This window comes from Protopterus annectens, chromosome 17.part0, assembly GCF_019279795.1.
Source record: "Protopterus annectens isolate FY-2018-M chromosome 17.part0, PAN1.0, whole genome shotgun sequence".
NCBI classification, from domain to species: Eukaryota; Metazoa; Chordata; order Ceratodontiformes; family Protopteridae; genus Protopterus; species Protopterus annectens.
In genome coordinates this window covers 532,524,399-532,549,921 of record NC_056751.1, presented here as the reverse complement: position 1 = coordinate 532,549,921, position 25,523 = coordinate 532,524,399, and the positions used below count along the sequence as shown (strand labels likewise).

The following is a 25,523-nucleotide window of genomic DNA, read 5'->3' as shown; positions in this document are numbered from 1 at the left end:
TTGCGGGCCTCCTCTGCATCTAGGGTGAAGTCTACAATTGGAACTTCCTCCTCTGCCTCTGAAAGTGTTGTCCCCACATGAATCTCAGAAAGATCCTAGAGATTTGTAGAACCACATTCTTACTGCCCCTGAGTCATAGGAAAGGTTCACAGAGGGTAAGAAACCTCGATTCACACAGCAGACAGAGTCTTCCCTTCTTGTTCGCTGTGGGTAGGCATCTCTTACTGATGGACCAAATAAGGATATGCCATCAAAGGTGGTGTTAATGAAAGACATCTTAAAAAGGCTTTGCAAAATCAAATAGATGCATCCGGGCGTCTCTCCTAATGGCAATGCCTAAATCGGCAGCCCGTGAGGTGCTTCAGGTGTAAGAGATCATCCTCCAGTTGAGTGGCTATTCTTTTGAAATTCTCTGCAAACATGGACTCAGACAAAATTTAATAGCTCCTTGGTCAGATCTTTCTGTAGTCTTGTGAAACGTGTCAGTTACTCAGAGCTCAAGGCAAAGACTCACTTTCCAAATCTGTCCAGCACCCTACACTCTGGTGGGTGGACAGAAGAGCTCTGTTCTGCTAGCTCTTCAGTGGCTGCCGCCACCACCACAGCATCTACTGGGACTCCTTTGCTCCAGTGGCAGCCATCCTTGGGATGAGCTAAGAATTTGTCAGGTCTTTTTGGAGTGGGTTAGATGGTATCTGGCTCCTTCCATGCCTGATGAGAAACTAAATTAATGAGCTCATCCACCAGGGGGATGACCCAAGATGTAGATGGGCCAGAACTTGAAAGCTTCCAAAAATACCAATTCCTCTGGGGAAGGTCTCAGATCATCAACCACCTTTCTGTCCAAGGATCTCCAACATGCTTCCACTGGAGATATCACCTGGTGGTAATCTGGGGGACCCTTCTCTTTCATCGAAATAGGCATCCTCTATGACAGACTCCAGCAGGTAATCTATGTGCCTCCTCCTGAAAAGTGCTCTTCTGACGAATCTCATCTGTGGGATGTTCAAGGGAGGTGTCCGAAGAAATGGGGATTTCCTCTACAGACAGCTAGAAATATCCCCATAGAATAGGCCTGATCAACTCAAAGCTTGGAAGCAAAGAATGAATAGGGACTTGATCCAAGGGAAGAGAAACTGGTTCTCTAGAAAGAGAGAGAGAAAGCTCATTCCATGACCTCAAAGGCAGATGTGCCCAAAGAAGCTGTGGCCAACTGCACCAGAGCAAAGACTTCAGACAGACATATCATGACTCCTACCAGATCCATGCCTTGAAGATGGAACCAGACCTGAACTATCCAGCACCAAGGGCCCGAGGGGCAGGGACGGATCAGACAACACTGGAGTCAATCCCAGCCCTACAGATCTGACTTCAGCTCTGAGACCCATTCCAATCCAAAGGTACTGGAGCGGAACTAGTCAAGGATGCAGTTAAACCTGAAGAAGAAATTTTCTTCGGATCCAACTCTGGACCTCTTGGGGCGGTCAAATCGGATGATCAGAGAAGGAGACAATCGTATGAGACGTGGCTGGAAGACTCACAGATCCAATAGGGGATGGAGCTGGAATGACCATCCATCTGGATCTGAGCTCTGAGAAATTTTCACATCTTCCTATCCACATCCACTTCTGGAGGATGTGGTGGACTGTGGCCTGGAATGTTTCTTAGGAGTCTGTAAAAAATAAAAATAAAAGTAGGAGAAATCCAGTCCAGGATGAATTCTGGTGTGCGAACATTCAGGTGTGTCAGGATTTGAATCCAAAAGTCTGGGATGCAAAGCAGAAGCCATAGGGCTAGCAGAAATTATGACTAGAACTGACCGTTTCAAATCTGAAAATTTGGATTTCGGATCAGAGGATTTTTGAATTTTAGTTGGTGGCTCCGAAGAAGGGACTTCACCAGAGAGCATTTTCTGTGCTGTGATGGAGCAGATTTTGTAGATTTATAAGGGTTTTGAGCCCCAGAAGATGATGCAGCAGAGGAAGGAGACCTTTGCTTGCTGCGACAGTCAGCCAAAGCCCCTGGATTAAAAGTAAAACAAATGCTGAAGTTAATATCCAAATGGGTGACTAAGACATTAAACATACTCCTTGTGGGCACCAGAGTTCAGAATGTTACGCCCAAAGAAGTGCATTTCTTAAATATTGTTGATTTGTCAGCCATAACAGGACTAAGGTCGACAGTGCTAAATTAGAAGTGTGCTAGAAAAGGAGAGAAACATTTTTTTTTTTTTTTTTTTTTTTTTAAATCAGAGAAAAAGAAAGGAAAATCAAGGAAGATTATGTCTTGAATTATAAGGTAAAGAAGAAATACCAACTATAGCAAGGTAAAAACTAATATAAATAATAGTAAAGAAATCAAACACTGTAATGTACATTAAGAGGTAGGATGAGCAAAAACAGAAAAAAAAACAAGTAAATATATTAAAAAAAGACTTACAAAAGCAGAAAGTTATCGCTCAAGTGAAGGAACTTGCATCTAAACATGAAGGCAGCAAACAAGATCTGAGACAGTGGGGATGGACAAAGGCATTATGGGTAGAGGGAAGAGCTTGAGAGTTGGATCCAAAGTCTAGAAAATATGTGACAGAGTTGAATCTAAATCCATGTGTTTAAGGATGAATGAAAAGGACATTAAATTCAAATGTTTATTTTTTAAGAACATTCAATTCCTTATGGATCAGACCTGCAGGAGACCTTCAGACTGCTAAGACTCTAGGATAACACAAAGTACTACACCCCCCCCCCCCTTTCTCAGTGAATTACGTCAGACTGTGGTCAAAAACTCTTTAGTTGGAAGACAGAATAGTATCTATCCTAACAGAATAGTATCTATCCTAACATTTAGTCAATGCCACTATTTATATGAAAAACGAATGTGTCAGGGTATATGAACCTTGCTTTTCAGCACGTGCATAACTTATTCTGTTAATAAAAATGCATTATACTGTACAAGTTAAGAATGAGTCATTCAAGCCAAAAATAGATTTTATCAACATACCCTTTGGGTTTAAGTGGCAAGATGCAATTTTACCACTCAACTGCATGACAGCTAACAAGCCACAAGGCTCAAAACTAGCAACCCCCAACTCACAGCATAGCATATGAAGTAGATATTCCAAGCAATGAGGCTCAGGAGCTTAAGAAGCCAGACATGAAGGAAAAGAACTGAATGACCACCTTCAAGCCACCCATCCAGGTGTTAACAAGGGTCCTACCTCAACAGTTCAAACTAAGGGAAAACCCAAAACAGGATATTAAAAACACATGCATCACTGGTTTTGGATGCTGAACCCACCAAGGAATGAATATGTCCTCTGCATACATTCATGGATGTGTGCAAGTAACACATTAGCATTGGGTCCACCACAAAGCTGTCCAAGTATATCAGGCACTACACCACACAGATGTGTTAAAACATACACGCATAAAAAAAAAAATGTAACCCCAGGTGGACGAGATCCGTGATCCTTAGGCTCTAGTTTCCAGGATCCTTAGCTCTACCTCCTGCTTTCAAAGTCCTACAATGCTGGTGGGTGTGAAAGAATAAAATGAGTTAATACAGGATGAGAGACTGATGGCCCATGAGGAGGGTGAGGGACGGACTTGGCTCCCTTTTAGAATACAGTTAGAATGGACCCTCTTGCTAACAAAAGACAAGGCAGACAGAACATACCATTACCTTCACCATCAGCTAAAAGTGCAGCTGGCTGTAAATTTCACATTCCTTTAAACAGTGTGAAAGTAGCCAAGACCTGTATTTGTGAAGATGTGACTATACCAGCAGTAACAGCTGCTCCTGACAGAACAGTGGCAAATAGGAACATATTAAAAACTGGAAACAGCAGAGTACTTGTAGAAAATGATTATTCACTGAACACCACAAACTGGCATACAAGACATCCCCTAATGCAGCTCTGATGGACCTTCTGCAAATCCATAAAACAAACAGCATCAGAATCACTAAATCCACAGAATTAAGTTTTGCTTGTGACATTAATTAGACATGCTGGATGCGTGTCTCAGAGGATATTCCATGTGAAGCGGAGACATTCCCAACACTAAACATAACCTTGATCAATGCATAGGAAATTGAAAATTCACCCCAGGTCTGTCCCTCCATCTTTCCAATACAAAATAACATACCTAGCATACCTCTCCACATAACTTCCTCATGAACATACCCCCTCCTATTAAACACACATGGCACACAGGGACACAACTGGGTAGGATTGCAAGGCCAAGCTTATAAAGGTTTACCGGTCATTAGCCTAGTATATACTTATGAACCAGGCAGAAGAGAAGCAAATTTATCCCTGTAATTAGGGAATGTCAAGAGGCACGCATGATACTCAAGCTGCTGTATCCAACTGTCTTCAGAAATTTTTTTCCAAGAGAATCAAAGATATTTCTGGATGCAGAACAGGCTAAAAAGGAAATAAAACAATATCCCAAAAAAGTGAGCTAGCAAACAAGCAGGGTCACCTTCTCTCATTTCTCTGAGAATAAAGCTCAGACAGACTTTGCCAGTGAAACCTTTTCCAATGTTCCAAAAAGCAAAAGCTTGAGAGAGAAGGAACAGAAGCTGACAAGAATCAGAGTACCTTGGACTTGAATCACAGCCTGATGTTGGGAGATTGAGAAGAAAAATCAGCAACCCTGAAACAGGTCAACAAATGGGAGACAGTCATATTTGTGAATAAGAAGTTATGTACTCACCGTAACATTCCATCTGAGTAGGAAAAGTACAGTTTTGTACCTACCATAAATGTAGATGTCCGATAGGTATGCATCTGCAGTCCTAACATATGGGTTGTCCTGCCTCAGGCAGCCCCTCGGTCGGCCGGATTCCAAAGTCTGGGTCTGGCCTCGGCTGATGTCGCACTTCACCCGACGTCATAGGTGCTGTTTATTGGGTATAAAGGCATCAGCCGACGCCATTTTCCTCAGTGTTTCTTGCCCCAGATGCCAGGTGCCCTCTAGTAAGGCTAAATTTGGATAAATGCAAACAATTCCAAACAGTAGAGAGCAAACAATATAAAAAAAGTATATAAATATATACATATATACAAACAAATACACCATAATAGATTCCCCCAGCTAGCTAAAAGAGGGGTAAATACCCTAGGAATACCACAGAGGGGAAGGAGGGTGGGTAATCCTGACTGCAGATGCATACCTATCGGACATCTACATTTATGGTAGGTACAAAACTGTACTATGTCCTTCAAGGATGCATCTGCAGTCCTAACATATGGGTAGAATACCATAGCCAAACTGGGGGAGGAGGCACTAAGATAAAGATGGTGTAGTTAAGATCCCTTGCAAAACAGCAGTTGCAAAACCTGCTCGGGATCTAAAGTATAAGGGAAGATTGTAATGCTTGGCAAATGTATGCACGGAGCTCCAAGTAGCAGCTTCTAAAATGTCTTTGGTAGCCACTCCTCGTAGGAAAGCTGTAGTGGTGGCTGTAGCTCTTGTGGAATGAGGTCTAATATTATCAGGAGTTGTCTTTCCATGAAAAGAGTAGCAAAATCAAATGCAATTTCCTATCCATTTTGAGATTGTCTGTTTTGAAATTGCTTTTCCTTGCATTCCTGTTGCATATGCTACCAGAAGCTGGTCAGTTTTTCTGCTGGTCTTAGTTCTGTCCAGATAGTAGCGTAATTGTCTGTGCACATCCAAGGTATGTAGCAGTCTTTCCCCCTGTTCTGTGGGTTGGGGAAGAATGTAGGTAAATGAATCGCTTGGTTCAATGATACTCTGGAGACCACTTTTGGCATAAAGGTAGGGTTAGTTCTCAGAGAGACTCTGTCCTGATGGAAGATAAGGAAGGGTTGTACTGCCATTAATGCCTGTAACTCAGATACCCTTCTTGCTGAAGTAATTGCTAGCAGGAAAGCAGTTTTCCAAGACAAGAATTGTAATTCTGCTGTTGCTGCTGGTTCAAAAGGGTGAAGTGTTAACTTTTCCAGCACAAAGTTGAGATCCCATGTAGGCAAAGGTGGTTTCCTTGGAGGCTTTACATTTTTGATTCCTCTTAAGAACTGCCTGAGTAGAGGATGAGAGAAGACAGGAGGATCCATGTTGTATTCTGCTGAAATTGCTGATGCATGAATCTTAATGGAGGAGTAAGACAGGCCATTGTGGAACAGCTCTGCTAAATATTCCAGGATGTGTGCTATGTTTGCCAATGAGACATTTTCTCCCTTTGCTGCACTCCAAATGAGGTATCTTTTCCACTTGGCTGAATAAGTCTTCCTTGTGGAGGGTCTGCGTGCCTCCAGGATAATGTCCTTAACCCTCTGAGATAAACCTGGGTTATTTTGTTTTATGCAATATTCCAAGCAGCTAGCTGCAGAGTTTTCAAGTTTGGATGTAGGATCTTGTAGTTGTCCTGTGTTAGTAAAGGGACATAGAGGTAGATGCCATGCGTGTGTCCGAGACATGCTTCTTAGTAGCGGGTACCAATGTTGCCTCGGCCAGTCTGGAGCTATCAGAATTACCCTTGGCTGATCCTCTCTGATCTTCAGTAGAACTTTGTACATCAAGGGAAGAGGTGGAAATGCATATGCTGTCAGGTTTTTCCAGCTGAAGGAAAGGGAGTCCACCCTCCAAGCAAGTGGGTGGTATGCTCTTGCGCAGAATTTCTTCAATTGGTGATTGTGTGGGGAGGCAAACAGGTCTATCTGTGGTAGTCCCCATTTCTTTGTTATGGCTTTGAAGATATCTGGATGCAGCATCCATTCGTGAGCATCCGTGGTAGTTCTGCTTAAGGTGTCTGCTAGAGAATTTTCTTTTCCTGGTACAAAGCTGGCCTGAAGTTGAATGTTGAGGTTCAGGGCCACATTCCACAGGTCCATTGCCATCCGGCATAGAGGATATGAATGTGTACCTCCCTGTTTGTTGATGTACCACATGACTGTGGTATTGTCCGTCCTTATCAGCAGATGACCCTGTTGAAGGAGTGGTCTGAATGCCTGGATCGCATGTTTCACTGCCAGCATCTCCTTTAGATTTATGTGTAGATTCAGCTGGTCTGGGGTCCATAGGCCTTGTATACACTTGTCCACCATGTGTGCCCCCATCCTAGGTCTGAGGCGTCCGTGGTGATGGTCTGGCTTGGCTGTGGTTTGTGGAAAGGCAAGCCTCTGTTCAACTGACAGGCCTGAGCCCACCACAGGAATTCTTGCTTCAGGCATGGAATTATTGGAATCTGGGCTTCTAGACTGTGCTTGTGTTGAGACCATACATTCCTTAGATACCATTGTAGCTTTCTCATATGCAGCCTGGCATGCGGAACCAATATTATGCAGGATGCCATGTAACCCAGGGCTTGCAGGACTTTCCTTGCAGTAAGCTGAGTTTGTGTTGTTAATGTCATGAAGTAGACTGGTAGTTGCTTTTGTTTTTCTTCTGTGAGAAAAGCCATCTGAGTTGATGTGTCTAATTCTGCACCCAAGAATGTTATCCTTTGGGATGGTACTAGTCTTGACTTTTGCATGTTGACTGTGTATCCCAAGGCTTGCAACAGTTGTATGACATTTTCCAAATCTTTTGTTAACTTTGCCTTGTTGTCCGCTTGTAATAGGCAGTCGTCCAGGTATGGGTAAATCTGAATTCCCTGAAGTCTGCAATGAGCAATTACTGATGCCAGGCATTTCGTGAATACTCTGGGCGCAGTAGATAAGCCAAAAGGCAATGCTGAGAATTGATAATGCTCTGATCCTGCAAGAAATCTGAGGTGTCTTCTGCAATCTGGTCGTATAGGGACGTGCAGGTATGCCTCCTTGAGATCTAGAGTCACCAGCCAAGACTCCTTGCCCAGCATGGGAAGAAGTTGCTGGAGGGTCAGCATTTTGAATTTTGGAACAATGAGGTATGTGTTCAGTGCGGACAAATCTAGAATAGGTCTCCATTGATTTTCTTTTCTTGGTACAAGGAAAAGCCTGGAGTAAAATCCTTGGCCTTGTTCCATAGGTGGCACCTCTTCTATAGCTCTCATCCTTAGTAAGTTGTTGATTTGTCTTAGGCGTCTGTTTTTGGCTTGGTGGTAGGTTTGGCATTCCTCTCTTTTTTGGTAGAGTATGGAAGTGAAACCTGTAGCCCTTGTCTATTGTTTGTAAAGTCCATTTGTCTCCTGTAATGTAATGCCAGTTGTTGGAGAATAAGGCTAGTTTTCCGCCCAAGGGTGCTTCCAGTTGTTCCCTGGTAGGCGGAACTAGAGCCAAGTCATTGTGCCTGCCCTGTAGAAGTGGTTGTAGTTGATTCTGTGGCAGTACTTCTCTGGTTGGTAGGTTGCCACTGACGTCCCCTGTAGGCACCCCTAGATTGACCTCTGCCTCGTGGGCGTCTATTTCTGCCTCACTGCGCTCTGGAGTTGTCTGGAAAGGACCAATTCTTCGAAGGCCAATTTCTAAACCTCGGAGGTTGGACCTGTAAGAAATCCTTGACTGTTTGGACAGATTTTGCTTTTTCTTCCACCTTTTTTAGAACCTCCTGCACAGGGGAGCCAAACAAACTTTGTTTCTCCATGGGAGCATCTAGGAGTTTTGACTTAACATGGTCTGGTAAGGATTGTTCTTTTAACCAGGCATGCCTTCGAATCACTGTTCCAGTCACCGCTGATCTAAAGGAAGCCTCCAGTGCATCATAGCCACATTTTAAGAAATGGTTACTGACCTGCTGAGAGTTATGTACCAAATCCTGAAGGGACTTGCGGTCTAAAGGCTCAGGAGAAGATAGTTTTTTATTTAGCTGGTCTAACAAAAATTCCTGGTACTGAATCATGTGAAACTGACAGTTCAAGGCCCTGGCCGAAAGAGTAATAGAAGTATAAACCTTTTTACCCCATCTCTCTAATGCTCTAGATTCCCTTTCAGAGGGAAGAGGGTTTTTGGCAGAGGCAGCTGCCACACCTTTAGGGCCCTGTGAAATGGTTTCAGGGTCTGCAACAGGAGCCTTATACAAATGGTAGTGTGTGTCCGGGACCCTGTAATATCTGTCTGGCTTGGCAGGGGCCGGAGGAAGAGAATCAGGAGCAGTACAGGCATCATTATATGCATCATCAACAACTGTTAGTACTGGCGGAATGGCTAAAGGCCTATGCTGTGGTAAATGTAAAAAAGTCCTTAGCCTTTTCCTTAAATCTGAAAAATCCTGGCCCTGCCATTGGAAGTGTTCCCTCATAGCATGCAAGGTTTCCCCAAAGGAAAATTCTTCAGGAGGAGAAGCAGAAGGAATGGAGTCTTCGGCATCAGAATCCTCATAAAGAGAATATGGGCCTTCGTGAGAGTCTGAAAGGTCTGAGCCATCCGAGGAGTAATCTGTAGACACAGGTTCCGGGGGTTCAGTCCTAGGCCTCTTGTCTGGAGGGGGCTGAGAGGCCCTGTCTGGGTGAGGTTGGGATCCTCTAATCAAAGAAATGAGATCCTCAGCCAGGCTGAGTATTTGGGAACTAGAGGTAGGCCTATGTGAAGGTGTTTTGGCAGGCAAGGCCTTAGAAGATTTAGCTGCCTTAGCTCTGGCAAAAGCCTTGATAGACATGGAAGCAGGGGGTCTAGCAGCCCCACGTGCAGGGGTAGTTATGTCTAAAGGAATAGTGTCTGATAAATCCTGGGTGGCTGCTTCTGTAGCAGTAAATTCGGTAGCAGATTCAGCCATGCTCTGAGAGGCCTCGGCTATCGGAAGTATGCTTTCGGCCGAAGGAAGAACCGGGAGCTCGGTTTCAGCCGAAACAGAGACATTCGCGGTTGGCCTAACCGTGGTTTCAGCCGAAACCGCGGGCCGCGAATGTCGGTCCTTTTCCTTGCGCTTTTTAGCTAATTGAGTAGTCGGAGTCTCCGACGGCATTTTGTATGCAAAAGCGGGACCAAAAAACTCCTCTGCAAACTCCGACCGACGTCTAGGTGTCCGTCGGTTGAAGGAAGCACAGGCTAGACAAGCTGATACGTCGTGGTCTGGGCCTAAGCAAGGAAGGCAGTAAGAGTGAAAATCCTTGAGGTATTTGTTTCCCACAAGTTAAACAATTATTTACTTTGTCTGACATCGGCTGAGGCAAGAAAGAGTCCCCAGTGGGGTACTTAGCTTTTTAGAAGTCTTCGGTAGTAGAAATCTCTGGATCTGACTGACCGGCACTTGTGAACAGCTTCTGCTTCGGGCACCGTGCGGCAAGAAAGACTAAGGAAAATGGCGTCGGCTGATGCCTTTATACCCAATAAACAGCAGCTATGACGTTGGGTGAAGTGCGACATCAGCCGAGGCCAGACCCAGACTTTGGAATCCGGCCGACCGAGGGGCTGCCTGAGGCAGGACAACCCATATGTTAGGACTGCAGATGCATCCTTGAAGGACATCTTCATTTGTCTGCAACCTTTGGGTATCGATCTCGGATCCGAGCCGGCAACTTGTTTCACAGCTATCAGATCTGAGCTCCTAGCTCCTCCCCTTACCCAAAATCCCCTGCTAACCCTGACTGACCTCAGATCAAGTTTGCCCTCATACAAGCAGCTAAAAGATTAAATATGTCCCGAAGGGGACTAGAAGAAGGACATCCAGGAACTAAAAATTCTGAAGGTCAGGGGGAAGGAGGGGGGGCGGTTGCAGACAAATGAAGTTTCCTACTCAGATGGAATGTTATGGTGAGTACATAACTTCTTAATCTGAAGTAGGTACTTCATTTGTCAGCAACCTTTGGGACAGAGTCCCCAGCTACCTGGATCTTGGGCGGCCATCATGGAAGGATATTCCAGAACACTGGAGCCAAAAGATGCTCTCCCTCTGGAGATAACGTCCAGCTTATAATGGTTGATAAAGGTATGAGATGAGGCCCAAGTGGCTGCGGAGCAAATATCATCTAAAGACACTCTAGACCTAAAGGCAGCGGAGGTAGATATAGAGCGAGTAGATGTGCACGAACTCACTGAGGTGCAGGCCTCCCAGAACTTTCATAGGCCGATAGAATACACTGAGATCCAACGAGATAAAAGTGACCTTAGAGACAGGTTTACCAAAGTTAAATTTGGCAAAGGAGATGAACAACTGGTCGGATTGTCTATGACCAGCAGTCCTGTGAATGTAAAAGTGCACTTGTCTATGCACATCTAACGAATGCAGTTTGTATTCTCCTTTGTTCTGATAATTAGGAAAGAAGACTGGCAGGTTAATGGATTGGTTGATATTAGCCTCTGAAGCCACCTTGGGAAGAAACGAGGGATTGGTCCTGAGGTACACTCTATCCTGGTGAAAGGCCAAGTACGGGGGTTTTACACAAAGGGCCTGAAGCTCAGAAACTCTTTGCTGAAGTAATAGTGACAAGGAATGCAGTTTTCCAAGATAGGTACTTAAGATCAACCGAAGCTGCAGGTTCAAAAGGGGGAGCTGTTAATGCCTGTAGGACTAGTGATAAATCCCAAGGGGGTATTAACTTCCTTGACAGGAGGTCTGAGCAGGAAGGTACCCTTGAGAAAGGTTTGACACAACTTAGCCGTAATCAAGGGACCTGACATGTCCCACATGGTAATGAGAGATAGCTGCCAGTTCAACCTTGACCGTAGAGCAGCTAGCCCCCTGATGAAATAGACCTGTAAGGAAATCCAACACAGTCGGTAGCGGCGCTGTGAAGGGATCTAAGTTATGATTCTCCGCCCAGATGGGAAACGCTTCCACTTATTGCGATAGACCTTTCTAGTGGAAGGTTTGTGTGCTGCTACTAGGATGGCTTTAACTGGGGAAGAGATGCCGGGAGTCCTGACTAGGAGTGGAACTGGAGCAGCCAAGCTGTCAACTTGAGGTTGTCCAGATTCGGGATCGGGAGATTTAGGGGATGAGATATTAGATCCGGTAGGGGATCCAGAATCCAAGGAGGATTTACCAGGTGAGACCACAGGTAAGGGAACCACATTTGACGAGGCCAGAATGGGGCAATGAGGATCATTCTGCTCCCCAACCAACTGGCTTTCTGTATGAGTTTCAGCATCAGAGGTAGAGGTGGATAAGCATAAAGTAGACCGGGAGGCCAAGCATGCACCAGAGCGTCTCTCGGGGATTCCCCGAAGGGGGGAATTAGAGCGAAGTAACTGTTGCATTTCGTATTTGAGGGAGAAGCAAAGAGATTGCAACAGGGTTGCCCCCATTCGGGAAAAATCTGCTTCACTACCTGGGGATTGAGAGACCACTCGTAAGGGGAAGGGATGGTGTGGCTGAGCCTGCCACTATGTTGGTCCGTCCTGGAATGTGCGTCGCAACAAGAAAGCGGTTGGTGGAGATCGGCCATTCCCACACTCTCATGGCCTCTCGACAGAGAGGATAGGACCTGGTTCCCCCCTGTTTGTTGATGTACCAGACAACTGACATGTTGTCTGTCTGGATCGCAATAGTTCCTACAGGAAGAAGGTTCTGAAGTGCTTGCAACGCCAATAGCACCGCCCTCATCTCCAGGACATTGATATGCAAAGAGGTCTCTCTCGTTCCACGTGCCTTGGACCGTCCTGCCTGAGCAATGCCCCACCCCCACCCAAGGCGAGAGGCGTCCGTGGTCACCGTGGTGAGGGGAGGAGGTGTGGAGAAGGGACGTCCCGTATGGAGGTCTGGGGACTGGAGCCACCATAAGAGAGCCCCTCCTGCAAGCCCTGCTGAGGGGAATAGGATGGTTTAAGGAGTAATGTAGAAAGGACCACTGGACTTGAAGGGTCCATTGCAGGACCCTCATATTCGGATGAGCCAATGGCAGAAGAGTGATTGCCGCTGCCATGGAGCCTAGAGCCCTCAGGACCAACTCCGCCGAAGGGGCTTCTAATTGGTGGATGGCCTGCACATGAAGCCTCAGGCTTTGTAGTCGTTCCGCAGTCAGGAATGCTAGAAGGTTTCTTGTATCCAATTTGGCCCCTATAAACTCTTATCACCCGAGTCGGGGCAAGAGAAGATTTGTCCCTGTTGATGGTGATGCCCATCTGGGGAGCAAGCCGGAGGAAGTAGTCCCTGGCTGAGCAAGCCGGAGGAAGTAGTCCCTGGATGAGCAAAGTAGATGCCTTGTCGGGGAGGTCAGGAGCCAGTCGCCCAGGTATGGAGAAACCTGCATTCCCTGGAGTCTCAGGTGGGCCGCTATCACTGCTAACACTTTGGTAAACACCCTGGGGGCTGTGGTGAGGCCAAAGGGAAAGACCCTGAACTGGTAGTGACTGGCTCCCAGCCGGAAGCGGAGGAACCTCCTGGATCGTCTGTCCATCAGAATGTGGTAGTACGCATCCTTGAGGTCTATTGAGCACATCCAGTCGTTCTCCCGCAATAGGGGGAGGATGGATTGAAGAGTGACCATCCGGAATTTTTGTTTGGTTACTGACAGGTTCAAAAGGGAGAGGTTGAGAATTGACCTTAAGTCCCCCGTCTTTTTTGGCACCAGAAAGAACCTGGAGTAAAAACCTAATCCGCACTGGTCTGGGGGGACGGATTGGATGGCTCTTTTTTTCTAGGAGCTGCTGAATCTCTGCAGCTGCTACCTCCCTCTGATCAGGTGGTACATCTGGGAGGTTTCTGAGTTTGGGAACATGATACAGGGGAATTTGGTAACCTCCGGATATGATACGAAGCACCCAGCGATCTGATGTGATGGACTCCCAAGCTGCCAGGTGCCTCGAGAAAAGTACAGTTTTGTACCTACCATAAATGTAGATGTTCGAAGATCCACATTGCTGCAGTCCTTACACTTGGGTAGTCCGCTGTCCTCGGTCGGCCCGAATATCAAAGTATAAGGCTGACGTCGGTCAAGGCGCATTTGACTGACATCAGGACGTCAGGGTACAAATGCGCATGACCGACGTCATATCCTCAGTCTTTTCTTGCCCCAGATGTCAGAAGACCCTAAAAATAAAGGTCAAAACCAAAAGACAGCAAACAACCAACCAACCACCCTTGCACTAACTATATGTACAATATATACAATATATACAATATGTACAACCTAACCCACACAACCACCTCTAACTGCAGAGGGGAAGGAGGGAGGGAAAATTAGACTGCAGCAATGTGGATCTTCGAACATCTACATTTATGGTAGGTACAAAACTGTACTATGTTCTTCATCTCACATTGCTGCAGTCCTTACACTTGGGTAGAATCCCAAAGCAGAGGTAAGGGAGGATGGCTAACTACAAGGAAGCAGGAGCTGCCAAAATGCCCTGCAAAACAGCAGTGGCAAAACCAGCCCTGGATTTAGAGTAAAGTGGCAGGTGATAATGCCTAGAGAAAGTATGCACTGAACTCCAAGTAGCTGCCTCCAAAATATCCTTGGTTGCCACTCCCATCAAAAAAGCTGTTGAAGTGGCAGTAGCCCTAGTGGAATGAGGCCTAATCCCAGCTGGAACTTCCTTGCCATGATGGGAATAACAGAAAGCAATGCAAAACCCAATCCACTTAGAAATAGTTTGTTTTGACACAGGCTTGCCCTGAGAACTCAAAGCAAAAGAAACAAACAACTGCTGAGACTGCCTGAACCCTTTAGTTCTGTCCAAATAATAACGCAACTGCCTGTGTACATCTGAAGTGTGCAAAATCTTTTCCCCTTTATTTTGGGGATTTGCATAGAAAGTAGGCAAATGAATAGTTTGGTTTAAAGCCACACTAGAAACCACCTTAGGCATAAAGGAAGGATTAGTGCGTAATGATACCCTATCCTTATGGAAAATCAAGAAAGGCTCAACGCCATAAGGGCCTGCAATTCAGAAACCCTTCTTGCAGAGGTAATTGCCAACAAAAAGCAGTCTTCCATGATAAATATTTCAACTCAGAAGTAGCTGCAGGCTCAAAAGGTTGTAGAGTGAGTTTCTCCAACACAAAATTGAGATCCCAAGGAGGAGTAGGAGGTCTTCGTGGGGTCTTATATTCTTTGCCCTCTAAGAAATTGCTTGAACAAAGGATGAGAAAACAATGGTGGGTCACAATCATAGTGAGCGAAATTGCTGCAGCATGAACCTTAACAGAAGAGAAAGACAAACCTTTGTCCAGTAACTCAGTAAGATATTGAAGAGCCACACTCAAATTAGGCTCAGAAACATCAAAATCTTTGCTGCACTCCAAAATAAAAATCTCTTCCATTTATCTGCGTACACTTTCCTTGTACTAGGCCTTCTAGCTTCCAAAATCACATTCAAAACTTGTTGTGGAAGTTGAGACCCTCTATGGTTCAAAACAGAATATGCCAGGCTGTTAGGTGAAGAGAGTGAAGTTTGACATTCAGCAAATGGCTGTCCTCCTGTGACAACAGGTGTGGAATTGAAGGCAAAGGCCATGGAGGCTTCCGTACCAGACTTCTCAGTAATGGGTACCAGTGCTGTCGAGGCCAATCTGGAGCTATTAAAATCATCCTTGGCTTGTCCTGTCTGACCTTTAGAAGTACCTTTGTGAGGAGAGGCAGAGGAGGAAAGGCATACACATGAAGATTGCTCCAATTGAAAGAAAGAGCATCCACTTTCCAAGCTGTGGGATGAAACCTTTTTGTGAAAAACTTTGGCAGCTGATGGTTTAGTGGAGAAGCGAACAGATCTATGTCTGGAGTTCCCCATGACACTGTCAATTTCTGAAATACATGAGGATCCAATTTCCACTCGTGGGGATCCATAATTCGTCTGCTCAACACATCTGCTAAGGAGTTCTGTGCTCCTGGCAGAAACCTTGCCTGAAGATTGAGCTGTAAACTGAGAGCAGTCTCCCACAAAATCATTGCTTGCCTGCATAGAGGATAAGAATCGTTCCCCTTGCTTGTTGATGTACCACATGACAGTTGTGTTGTCTGTTAGAATCAACACCTGCCCTGGAAGAAGTAAATCCTTGAAAGCTATTAATGCAAACTGGACTGCTAACATCTCCTTCAGGTTGATATGTAGATGTTGTAGTCTGGCAGGCCACTTGTCTTGTATCCACTTTCCATTTAGATGAGCTCCCCAAGCTTTGTCTGAGGCATCTGTCGTTAAAATCTGACTCGCCTCTGGCGGGTCACAGAGAGTCCCTTGTTTAGGTGACATTCCTTAGCCCACCACAAAAATTCCTTTTGAATGCAAGGTATTATTTGAATGACAGTGTCTAGATGCTGGCAGTGCTGTGTCCATACATTTTTGAGATACCATTGCAGCTTCCTCATATGCAGTTTGGCATTGGGAAGCACCAGAATACAAGATGCCATGAACCCTAAGGCTTGAAGGACTGTCCTTGCAGTCAGCCCGGACTGATGAGATAGCTGATGGAAGTAAAGGGATAGACTCTTGTTTGTCCGGGGTTAAAAAGGCCATCTGGGATGCTGTATTCAGTCTCACACCCAGAAAGCACATGTCTTGAGAGGGTACTAGACTGGACTTTATTTCGTTCACAGAATACCCCAGGCATCTTAGTACTGCTATCACATATTCCAAATGATGAAGAAGCTCTTCCCTTCCTTGAGCCAGAATCAGGCAGTCGTCCAAATAAGGATAGATCTGTATTCCTTTTAGCCTGAAGAAAGCTATCACTGGAGCCAGAACTTTCGTGAACACTCTGGGCGCAGTAGATAAGCCAAAGGGCAATGCAGAGAACTGATAGTGAGAAGTCCCAGCACGAAAACGCAGATACTTCCTGCAACTTAGTCTGATAGGAACATGAAGGTAAGCCTCCTTGAGATCCAAAGTTACCATCCAATGATCTTTGCCCAGCAGAGGTAAAAGCTGCTGTAACGTCAACATTTTGAACTTGGGAATGTCCAGATAAGTGTTGAGGGTAGATAAATCCAAAATTGGTCTCCACGTGTTCCCCTTCTTTGGTACTAGGAACAGGCGAGAATAAAATCCTAGGCCCACTTCTGGCATAGGGACCGGCTGTATGGCCCCTATTTGAAGTAACAGAGAAACTTGCTTGTGAGCCTCTATTCTTTGTTGAGGAGGAACGTCTGGCATGCCTTTGAAAGGAGGCAAGGTATGGAAATAAAACCTGTAACCGTGGTGTATGATATCCAATACCCATCTGTCTTGGGTAATTAAACTCCAATTGTCTTTGAAAAGTGCCAACCTTCCTCCCAAAGGTGCTGCCAGACGAGAAGGCTCTGGCAGCTGAAAAGGTAGGTCATTGGGTCTGTTTACGAAAGGACTGACCCCTGCCCTCACCCGAAGACTGTGCAGGAGAACTCCCTGTTCTAGGCCTGAAAGAGCCCTGAGCTCTGCCCCTACCACGTCTAGATCTACCCCTAGACTGGGAATCATAAGAAGGATACGTCCACCCCTTAGTAGGCCAATTTCTACTAAACTTTGGAGGCTGGACCTGCAAAAAATCTTTAACAGTCTGCATAGACTTAGCCTTGTCTTCCATCTTCTTTAAAACTGCCTCAACAGGAGGACCAAACAACACGTCAGATTGTAAAGGAGCATCTAAAATCCTTGTTTTAACATGTTCAGACAAATTTTGATCCCTTAGCCAGGCGTGCCTGCGAAGAACTGACCCAGTGGCAGCCACCCTAGGCGTGGCCTGTACAGCATCAAAACCACATTGCAAAGAATGCTTACCCACCTGTTCAGAAACATGTACTAAATCTTGCAACTCTTTACAATCAATACCTACTGCCAGAGCATCAACCTTAGACTTCAATTGTGAAAGGAGATAGTTTTGGTATTTCAACATGTGAAACTGGCAATTCAAAGCCCTCATAGCAAGAGTGGAAGAAGTATAAACTTTCTTTCCCCATCTATCCAAGGCCCTAGCCTCTTTGTCTGCAGGAACCGGATTCTTTACAACAGAAGCCTTAACACCTTTAGGCCCCTGGCTAACAGTTTCTGGGTCTGCCCTAGGACTCTTAAAAAGATACTTATGAGCTTCAGGCACCCTGTAATACCTATCTGGCTTAACAGGAGCAGGAGGCAAAGAATCAGGATTAAGAGAAGCCTCTGAAAAAACATCTGCCACTACATCCAAAACAGGAGGTATAGCCAAAGGCCTATGCTGGGGTAAAACAAGAATTCCCTAAGCCTTTTCCTGGAATCAGAGAAGTCCTGACCTTCCCACTTAAAATGCTCCCTCATGGAATGAAGAGTTTCTGAAAAAGAAAAATCCTCAGGAGGAGAAGCAGAAGGAGTAGAATCATCCACATCAGAATCAGAATAAGGAGAGTACTCCTGCAAATCTTCAGCCGAAGACTCTGAAACATCTGAAGCCTGTTCAAAACCCCCCAGCTCAGGCTCCATCCTAGGTCTCTTATCAGGAGGGGGCATAGAACCCCTAATCAAAGTAATCAAATCTTCTGCCATTTTAAGCATATGCTTCTTGGGCACAGTTCCTGAAGAGCTAGGGGTAACACCAACTGAAGCTAAACCTGGCCTGCCCCTGGGAGAAGCCTTTGAAACACAAGGAGGGGCCTAGCCACCCTAGGAAGGGAGGGAGAATAGTAACCTGAGAAGCCCCCTCAGCCTGACTTGCCTCCTGAGAGGCCACATCTTGCAATAATAAAGTCTCACCCTGGGAACACAAAGAAACCTCCGGGGGAGCCACCGGCTCCACCGACACCTCTAAAGAACCGGCGTCCGGTACAGACGGTTCTTCTAGCCTAGGCTTAACTGCTTTGTCCTTGCGCTTCTTGAAGAAGCGGGCCGGAGCATCCGGCGGCATTTTATAATTGCACCGCTTCCCAAAGACTAACCTTGCACAATCCAACCTTCTCTTTATAGTGCGTTTATTAAATCTAGCACAAGAGCGACAGCCAACAACGTCGTGCTCAGGCCCTAAGCAAGGAATACACAAAGTATGATAATCCCTATGCGGTATCTGTTTCCCACATGAAATGCAATTATTGACTTTTTCTGACATCCGGTAAATCACTGAGGCAAGAAAAAACTAAAATATTCCCCAACGGGGTACTTAGCCAACTTTGAACTCGGTCTGAAATTTCAAAATCGAAAAATCTCAGAACGCCAACCGGCACTTGCAATGCTGCTTCTGCATCGGACCATGCGGCAAAAAAGACTGAGGATATGACGTCGGTCATGCGCATTTGTACCCTGACGTCCTGATGTCAGTCAAATGCGCCTTGACGCCAGCCTTATACTTTGATATTCGGGCCGACCGAGGACAGCGGACTACCCAAGTGTAAGGACTGCAGCAATGTGAGATGAAGAACATCGCCCCCCGACTGCCTCCAGAGTGGAGCAGTTGGGCAACCCCTCAGGGTTGCTGCGTGGGCCGATCAGAGAAGGTTTCTCTGGACCCAAAATTCTTCGGGCCCCCTCTGCCTCTAGGGCGGCGTCCTCCCCGTTTCCTCTGCCACAGAAGGACTGGTTGTCCGGAGCAGGCTGGGAATGTTGAGATTTCCGGAACCACATCTTCTTCTGTCCCTTTTGGTTCTTGGAGAAGGACCTCTGGGGAGCAGAGAAGCGGACTCCGACGGCAGACAATGTCTTCCCGTCCTTTTTGCTCTGGACTAAAGTCTCGCGAACTGTCTTGCCAAATAAGGCAGAAACCATCAAAGGGGCATTCGCAAATGACGCCTTGAAGGGTTCCGCGAAGTCACAATGTCGGAGCCAGGCCTGGCGTCTCATGACTAGGCCTGCTCCGCTGGCTCTAGCGGCTCCCTCTGTGGCATGGGACAAAAGCCGCATAGAGGTATTCGATATAGATCTTAGAGTGGCCATGCGAGTGGAGTACAACTGTTTGTCCTCCGCCATGGACTCTGGGGGGGGGGGGCAGCGTACTCTTTGATAAGGTCTCGCTGCATCCTGATAATGTGTGCCATGTAGTTCAGGGACCTTACTGAGAAGGTCGCTGAACTAAAGACCCACTTCCCTAGGCGATCCATTGAGCGGGACTCTCTGCTCGGTGGATGGACCGAGGGGCTCTCCTGAGCAGATTCCCACTTGGTGGCTGCCGCCACCAACATGGCATCTACGGGGGGACCCTTGCTCCAGTGGGACCTCTCTGAAGGGGGCTCAGAATCCTATCGGGGCATTTGGGAACTGGTTCTACAGTGTTCAGATCCTTCCACTCCCTGATGGTAATAAGGTCCACCAGAGGGTTGGGCGGAGGGGACACCCAAGAGGTAGATGGGCTGGATTCGAACGCCTCCAGGAACACGGACTCGTTGGAGAAAGCCTTGGGGGCAGACCACCCTCCCAGTCCTGAGAATTTCCATGATGTCTCCGAAGGAGACATCCTCGGGGGGTGACCTTGGGAAGCCTTCCCTTTCGTCCAAGTCTGTGTCTTCTGTTAAGGACTCAGGGGAGTCCACGTGCCTCCTCTTACACTTCCGCTTAAGAGGAACATCCTCGGGGGGGGGCTGTCCGAGGAAGTCTCACCAGCAACATCTTGTTCCAGAGGAACGCCCTGAGACATCGAAGTAGGCTGTCCCTGTGGCCAGGTGATGGAAGCCAGACCCAGCAGAGAGGGAGTGCAGGATGGGGCCGAGGCAAGGCCGGGGGTCCGGATGCAATCAACAAAGCCCTCTCCACCGCATCGAAGGCTGAGGGAGAGTCGTTCTCTCTCGGATTCGAGAGCCGACTCCCACTCGGATCCGATGGGGGGATCGGAACCAGAGCCGAGACCATCGGATCCAAAGGACCTGTGTGCTCCGACCTGGACGGAGCCGAAGGCACACTGAATGCCTCGGATCCAAAGCTCAGCCCACAGCTCCGAGAGCTCGGATCCGACGAGGACGGACCCGACAAACTCCAGGGAAAGGTCAGAGCCGAAGTACCAAGTACTGTCAGTGCAGACCCATCCCCGGCTCCAACGCTGTCCGGCTCCGGGCGCTCTGAACCCAGGAAGCGGGTCGAAGAAGGAGCTATCGGGGCAAAAAAAGGAGTCGAGCTCCCCCCTGAAGGGGGGGGAGGTAGGAGCACTCCCATCTGCAGCTGGGCCTGGATGAACCTTCGCATCATCCGGTCCAAGTCTGCATTCGACAGGCTATATGTGGATCTCGACGAGGCCACTGAGGCGGGCCGGCAGTGCCGCCTCAATGACCTCGACGGAGATCGGGTCTCCTCCTTCTCGGGTCCCATTGAGAAGCATGGGGACCGGAGCCGAGGAGGAGACTTGGAAGCCATGGAGGGAGAAGCCCGCTTAGCTGGGGGGGGGCCGAAGCGGAGGCCTTGGCCCACCGCTTGTGGTGCTTCTCCCTCCTGGCCTCCCTCTCCTCCGGTGTCGTAGCAGGAGTTTGAGTCCCGGCCGGGGGAGAGAGGCAGGAGTGGCCGCCACCGAGAACTGGGGTGAGGCCACGGGAGCACCGGAGACCGAAGCCGAATCCGGGGGCAAAAGTCCCGCCAGGATCAGCTTCGACCTCCGCTCTTTCAGTGCCCTGGGGTTGAACGCCGTGCAGATAGCACACCCTGAGGAGAGGTGTTCAACCCCAAGGCACCGAACACACCGAGTGTGGCCATCCGCTGGTGAAAGCTTATGGCCACACTCGGTGCATTTGGAAAAGATCGGTTTTGGGGCCTCTGACATTACACTAATACAAAAAAGCAAACTCACTCACACAACACCCCAAACACACAACGACCCACATAAACACTACGCACCAGTGAAGGGAGGGGAGGAAATTACACTAAAAAATACAAGATTCTAGAACTAAAACAAGGGGAAACCTAACACACTCAACCTTTTAATAAAAAAAAAATATATAACAATAAGTATAATAAGTTGAAAACTTATCTGAACAAACTAGGAGCTCTGAATCTAGCTGCTTTCACAAGCGTGGCAAACTAGATCTGAGGTCAGTCAGGGTTAGCAGGGGATTATGGGTAAGGGGAGGAGCTAGGAGCTTGGATCTGATAGCTGTGAAACAAGTTGCCGGCTCGGATCAGAGATCGGATCCGATACCCAAAGGTTGCTGACAAATGAAGTACCTACTTCAGATATATGGCTTTGCAAGAAAAAAAAAAGTGGCCAAGAAAGACTGGAATTTTGTTGACTTTTTTAAACTTAAGCATATACTCCACTTTCTCATTAATGTTTAGAAATATACTAAAAGGGGGGACGTAACCAAGTAAAGCAATTTTGTTCTTATTAGTACCTGTATAAAACATTTCAGCATATCAGCTATATGTTATATATAGAAAAGCAGTTTTACGAGTGCGCTGTCAGAGGTGTTTTTAATGTGGGTTGGGAGGATCTTTTCAGTGGCTGCTATAGAACAAGCACTTTTAGTAGTAAGAAATACAAGTTTTACAGTAAAAGAGAAGAAAGTGTGGACAAATGCAAGTTGTAATGTTAATATGCTCAGATCTTAGGCTGGTGGGGTGCAAAAGTGCACGGATTACCTTGTGTGTACAACTAACATATTTCCTTTTATTTTTACAAGGTGAATCTCTAAATTAATGTACTTGGCTTAAGCTATAAACAAATGTTTTTAGAGGTTAGCAAAATAAGACAAAATAAAGAAAGCCTTGAAGAAATGCCAAGCTTCTTACATCTACAAAGATATTAAACTTGTCTCCCCACTTAGCAAATGTTCAATGGGAGTCAGGAAGTCTACAGCTGCAGCTAATTTTACATTATGTTCCAAGTGAAATTTACAAAAAGATTCATTGCTGACTACTTTTACATAGAGGTGACCTGTCTGAAGGAACAAGCAATTAATTAATCATGAGAATTCTGAACATACTTTGCAGAGGAAAATGCAAAACTTTAAAAGGTAGAATGCCAAACAGTTCAATGAAAAAATAACATTTGAAATTATTGGAAGTCAATAAGCAATACCTGCCTTAATACAACAGTATACTAAAGCCCCAAGTGAAATTGCAATGGTTAATAGTTAATGCTTTCTGAAAGCATACATGCCATTTTTCACACCTGGGAGGGGACTATCGATAAGAAAAGAACAAACAGTAATCAGTGCAAGTGGAAACACCGGTGTTAGCATTTGCTTTAGCATGGGTAACTTTAAGTTTGGGTTAGGCAATGCGCGTGTGTGCAGCTGTCGATTTTGGGCAATTGTTCCTATCATCTTCTTCTTTAGGCTTTTCCCGGTTAGGGGTCACCACAGCGGATCACTTTGTCCGCTCATGATTGGCAGTGGAGTTTTACGGTGTCGAGTTGCCAGCCCGGCGCCCAACCTTCCACAGAAGGCACACACACACATCTAGGGCCAATTTAGAGCATCCAATTCACCTACTGCGTGTCTTTGGGATGTGGAAGGAAACCGGAGCACCCGGAGGAAACCCACACAACCACAGGGAGGACATGCAGACTCTTCACAGAAGGCACCCCAGCCGAGAATCGAACCGGAGAACCTCCTGCTGTGAGGTGGCAACGCTAACCGCTGCACCACGGTGGCCAGCAATTGTTCCTATCTGGAGAATTAAAATCTATTTTTAGAAGATGACATACATATGTGTTATATAAATATATTTAGTTTTTTGTGAGGGTTTTCATTAAAACAAAAAGTCTTGCAAAATGGGACATGTTCAAGTGGAGATAAGAAACAACTATATAAAAAAATAAGCCTGCCAAACAGAATGTGCAACAACAGTTGAAAATACATTAGGTTGGATGACTGCAATAAGGGGTACAGAGAATAGGCAAGGGGGTTAAAATTTACGAGAAAAAAAAAACTGTCAAAAGAACCAAGATAATGGGAGCAAATAATTAGAGAGGGAAAGGCAATAGAATGGCAAGAGGCCACTGCCTTTCCTATCACTGACTGATATCAGGGTATAGGCAAACAGAAAGGAATGGTGGATCCTAAGTGAAAGACCAGTTGAATTAGTACGGCATATAAAATAAACAGGAATCAGAGGAGGTTAGAAAGGACTGGAAAAAAAATGGTTAAATCATTCACAAAGAAACAATGAAAGGATATATGCATGGCTCCCAAATATGCAATATAGTCTAGAAAATTTAGAATTTTTGCTTGGAAGTGTTTATTTTTATACCCCAAACAGATACCAAACTATTTTTCCACAGGTCGACTGCAAATGTTGGAGCCATGATGGGGAAAAAAGAGGTAACTGGAAACATATTAACCAAACACAACCTCCTCTCCAACACCCAGCACAGTGTCATGCCCAACCACAGTACTTGTGCTGCCTTCCTCAAATTCATCAACATAGTAAACCAATATAGAAATAAGGGCAACTTTGTTTTTTCACTCTTACTTGTCCTTTCCAAAGTATTTGACAGTGACCCACCAAAAGCTCCTCTCTGAACTTGAAACACAAGGTGTCACTTACACTTCCTTCTCCTGTTTTCACAGGTATTTATGCAATCAGCAAGCAACTAAATGGCAACAAATCCTTTCAGGATTTCAACTAATCTCTGTTGGCATTCAAGGGTCAATACTCTGCCCCCTTCTATGTAATATTTTCCTAAATAAACTTCACATTGCTACAACACTTGCCACTCGTGTACAAAATGCTGATGATTCAACCCACATCTGCTCTGCTCCATGCATAACAAAATTACAATCTTTCAATGATATTTAAATTTGGCTGCTTGACGCAAAAAACTTATGCAGTTTACTCCAAAACACCTTAACCAGAAACACATTACCTCAAGTAATAAGACAAAAACAGAAACCATGAGCCAGACTAAAACTCATAATAGAGGACTACCTCAAATCTGTTCACCACATACTTCATTCCATCACCATAAATCAGTTTTCCTCTACAGGGCTAACACAACCTGACATATCAAGCAAGGATTACCTTAGCAGCAAAATACCTTATTCTTTCTCTGTTGTATGCTTCCCCTATTCTTACAAATACTAACACTATGTATAAAACTAAACTAGCCTCCTGTTACTACAAAATACAGTAGACAGTCTATTATCAGAACGTCAATTAACCAAAATGTCAATTATTCAAACGCAGCTTTCCAAAGTTTTCGGGTAGGGAAAATCAAAGTCTGAATATGTAAACATTATACGTATTCACTTATGCATGTTCTTTTGAGCTTGTAGCCCACTTGTGTGAGAAGAATATTCTTTACTGTCCACTGGAATCATCGAATGGTTGAAAAGTGTATTCAATGCATGCAGAAAGAAACAAGACTTTAAAAGGTTTTTTATGCAGTTCAATGTATGTTTTATTATCCGAATGGTCTGATTAGCCACACTACCACAGGTCCCAATTACAATAAAACCTCTAAGTTGACCACCCAAGGGACTGTAACAAACTGGTCAACATAGGGAGGTGGTCAACATAAGGAATTACACCTATTGTACTGATACATATGTGTACTTTACTTTCTTGTACAGCTATTACAGAAAATCATATGAAATCATACATAATCAAAATATAGTAAAATCACACACAGTATCATACAAAATCAATAAGTTTACTGTTTTCTCATGGTTTAATCATTCTTTCCGAAAAAAGTCATCTTGGTCCGCTTCTTATTCTTATTGCAAAAGTAAGTGGGGAAGGCACTCGGCATACCTGGGCATTTTTCCACAGCAAAAAACTGCATTATCAGATGCCGGATATCCTCTTCTTTTGAGGTCTCTACAATTTCTGTGTCATCCTCACTTGCTTCTTCCACTTCATCAGCTGCTTCATGCACTTTTACACTGGTCAGTACTTCAGTCAG

General features: G+C 45.7%; 1 protein-coding gene across 1 annotated transcript in view; it reads right to left on the bottom strand.

The window, feature by feature from the left end:
* LOC122791451 (apoptosis regulator BAX-like) overlaps nucleotides 1-25,523 on the bottom strand; it is a 565,868-nt gene that overhangs the window by 538,679 nt on the left and 1,666 nt on the right. The window lies entirely within an intron of this gene.